Here is a 4,175-nt window from a genome sequence, read left to right as displayed (position 1 = left end):
GGCGGCACCGGCCCCGGCTCTCTCGGGCTCTGCCCGCGCTCCCCCTGCTCCGCACGGGGCCCGAGCACCGCAGGGCCCGTGGGAGAGGGTCAGGCAGAAAGAAAAGTGACTGGAGAAAAACGAGGGAGAAGAGCCCGACCGCTAGGCACCATAGCGATGCAGGCGTATCGGGAAAGAGATGGTCCCCTTACAGGATTTATGTGCTGCAGAGCGCTCTGGGTCACTCCAGGAACGATCAAATGACCTATTTTCTGTTTGCTTTCAGCTCTTCCCTTTGCCACACTGAACTGAACCCGTTCCTCGCTGTTTAGCTGAGACACACGGTGGGTGCTCCTGTACTTCATCACCTACTCTTTTGTAGGCAGGGAAGGATGCTCCGGCAGTTCTCTGCACAGCCATGGGCACCAAAGCAAGGAGGAACCATATTCAATCCATTTTCACACTGAATTTCTAAATGCTCCTCCCTGCAACCTCCAGCCTGATCACATCATCTCATTTCATGCAAGCAGTATAACCACACTGACACCTAGAGAGGAGGCTGAGGTTTCTCTGTTAACTACCAGCACCAGGGCTAGCTGCCTAATACACTTTGAAATGCCCTTAGAGATGTGAAAGCTTGCAGCCTGTGGCAGAAACATCTATGAGATTAGACACTCCCAACATTTTAGGGAAGGAAAAAAAAAAGCAGTTTACAAGAGTGACAGCATTCAAAAACATCAAAATGGACACTAATTTCTGCCAGTGGCTTTCTGCCAAAGGGTATTTCCTAGTCACTATACCAAATACAGCAGTATTTGCTCGCTATGAAATATTAAAAAGCAAGGACTAAAATCTAGATACGAAATCTCACCTGTTCAAATGCTACCCAGCTATAAAAGTATCTGAAGAAGTTTGACACCTTGTTCTGTCAATCACTACCCCAAAAGTCTCCCCAGATATCTGAGCACTCCATTTGAGCCTGACCAGGGAGATCTGAGTCCCACCAATGTCTAACAGCAGCAAATCAAGCTCAGTGATATATAAACCTCAGTGAAGAATTTCCCAAACTACTTTGCCTGATGCCAGGATGTGTTTTGGCATCCTACCAACCCCACTGGTGCTGGAGTGGATGAGAGAGAAGGGTGAAGGGGGCAGAGCATTGGTGTGACCCTGTCTGTCTGCGCAGGGAGGGTGGTGTCCCTGGGACAGCTCACCCATGGCAGGGCACCCACCAGGACCAGCAGAGCTGCAGCTTGTACCTCACATCCTTTTGTCCCCTCCCCACCCCTGGTGCAGTGAGGGAGCCAGCTTGGATGATCAACAAAGAGCTAGAGTAACAGACATTTCAGGACAGCATCTGTGTTGTTCTGTAAGTCAGGACAGGGATTTCCTCATGCACAGCCATGAATCACTACCATGCTCTTACATGCTCCTGAAGAGATCCTGCCCCATCACTGAACCAGAAGCTTTTTTCTACAGAGTTAAAAGGGCATGAACTTATCCTCTTAACAAAATAAAGCAGCAGCCAGCCCCAGGGTGCCTCCAGCCAGAACTTGGCTGCAATCACTCTGCTGGCTCTTCTTGCATGAAAGAATCACTGTCCTTTCAGCTCTGTTAGCTGTAGGTCATGACAGGTGGTTGCAACTGAATGGTAGCTCAAGAGACTAATCCAGAAGGGACTGATCCTTTCTGCCCATTTTGGGGCACCAGCACATATGCATGGCCAGTAAAACTCCTCCTCTCCAGCCTGGAGGCCTATTGCACTTGCTGTAAATCCATACAAGCAACTGCCCAGCTCATGAAAAAATAAGTTCATGGTCTCTCAAAGAAGAAAATAGAGATCTTCCAAGTTTGCAGCAGTCCTGCTCTACTTCCAGCAAGAAAATGCTGAAAGCTCTGAGTGCCCAGATTCACCACATAATAAACCAGACAGTCAGCAAAGTTCAAAATTCAATTACTTCATTAATTAAGAGTTTTCAGGGCCTCAGGACAAAAAGGAAATACAGGCCCTTTGGCTTTTTGCTTTAGCAAAGCATTTCTCAAATTCATTTCTTGGTCGATCTTCATTCTCGAGGTGCTCTTCAAGGAGCTGAATGCAAAAAGCCTCCTGTGCCTGCCAGTCCTTTCTCATTACTTTTGATGCACAGTCTCTGTGGAAACTAAAGCTAAAAATAATCATCCTTGTCTCCTCTACTAGCACATACTATTTTATTCTCTAATCATGATTGCTTGATCTACCTGCACTCATGATCTTCTAGGAAGAAACCTTCCCAGTATAATGCCAATTTCTGTGTGAGCCCTCTCCAGGGGTACTGCTGGTGTTGTGCCTGGGATCATTGCCTGCACACTGTCATAAAGATGCCTTGCATCCACAGTCACTACTGGGAATCTCTGAAAACCCCAAATTCAGCTTGAAGCAGCTTGAAGGACTCTATCCCCATTTTTCTCCTTTGCACCCATTATGAGAATATTGTGTCCTCTCCTCTTCTGCTGCTGATCAGGGATCTTTGCTGGTCAGCTCACAGTGAAATGCTCAGTTGAATTTCAGGCTGTTTCCATGGTGTAAACAGGAACTGTTCCAGGGCAGTAGAAGCATATCATGTCAGTAAAGGGCCCAGAGCCAACACTGGCCCTTCTGCAGAGAGGGAAAACTCCCAGTGCAAAACTCCTTGTGTAAGAGTAGGTCAAATTCAGTCTTCAAGGCATCATAACCTCCTTTTGGTCTGTGCAGACTAGGCTAGGTACCAGAAAAAGTTTTATTAGATAGCCAACATCTGTCCTTTACAGTTTGCCCAGTCTTTTGTTCTTTGCTGGACAGCAATCTTTATGTCACTGCAGGCAGAGACCTCAACAAGCCACTAATGCCACCCAAATGCCAAATGAAAATCTGAGCAATATGAGAGGATCTACAAAAACCACCCCTGAGATCTTCCATGCTGCAGCCACCTCTGTGTGGAAGAAGAGATGTGCCACTCCAGCTCATAGGATCAGGCACAATATAGACATAAGTGTTCTCTAGCCATTTTAGAGTGATTATGAAATGAAACCTGAGGATACAATTCCTGTATTAATGTGGCTGTTGAGGGAGCAGCTAAAACATTTTGTTCTACTAGAGCCAGTGTAAAAGCAGAAAATAATTTCTCTGATCTGAAAGCTGTTTAAAAAGAAAATACTACAAAGCTTGAAAAGGAGTAGAGTCTAGTGGCTCATAAAGGTAATAGTGAAATATAGTATTTTCAATTCAGAAAAAGGGAAAGAAAAACCACAGAAGCATAAAGTAGGAGAATCCAGCAGAAGGATTAGCATGCACAGTGCAGCCACTCACCCCAGAGCAAAGGAGAGCTTCAAGGGAACCTGATCATATTAAATGTGAAGCTAAAATTAGATGCTTGCAAAAGCAGATTGGGAAGCAAAAATTAAAAATAGCTGCTGTATTTGCAGAAAGTAGTGGAGAATTAGATTTGAAGTCACCAGAGGAAGATGATTTAGGGGATGTTTCATATAAATGAGAAAATAAAAAGGAGCTAGGAAGATCAACATGTATAACAACAGATAGAATACCATCCCAAGGCAGTGCAGGTGCAGCATATGAAATGACTACTGCTTTACATGACAAGAAATAACCCAGGGGATTCAGCTGCTGATCTTAGGCCACAGAATGCAGCAACTCTGGCTCTGAGTGCAGGCTACTTCAAACTTCAAATTAAATTGAAGCCAAACAGGTGAATTGATTAAAGCTTGTGCTAATACCAGTTTTTACTCAGATTGTGAGTTAAGTATCAGCACAGAGCCTCCTCCATGACTGCATTAAGTCAAAAGGCTGCGCAGACAGGTAAGGAGGAAATGCAGCTTGCAGCGATAACGTGAAGTCACAAGCCAAAAAAAGACAGAGCAAGAGTTATGAATAAATGAGGAGTTGCTCATTGTTGTCAGGATGTAATAGCAAGCACAAACCACCCTTTGCTGATAGGGCACAGGTACCTGCAAGCAGCAGGTACAATCTCCTGGCAGCAACAGCAATCAATCAGATTCCATGGGCCTGATGGATTATGAGAGCCAGCTGTCCAAATACACCCCTACTGTTTGCAGCAAACACTGATGTAGCAGAATGAGAGGGAACCTGCTTAGAGAGCTAGATAGAAGAACACTCTTATAGAAGAAGAATACTCTACTGAGTATTATGGGTTTTGTCCAGG

This window comes from Geospiza fortis, unplaced genomic scaffold (genome assembly GCF_000277835.1).
Source record: "Geospiza fortis unplaced genomic scaffold, GeoFor_1.0 scaffold424, whole genome shotgun sequence".
NCBI classification, from domain to species: Eukaryota; Metazoa; Chordata; class Aves; order Passeriformes; family Thraupidae; genus Geospiza; species Geospiza fortis.
This window is presented reverse-complemented; position numbering follows the sequence as displayed.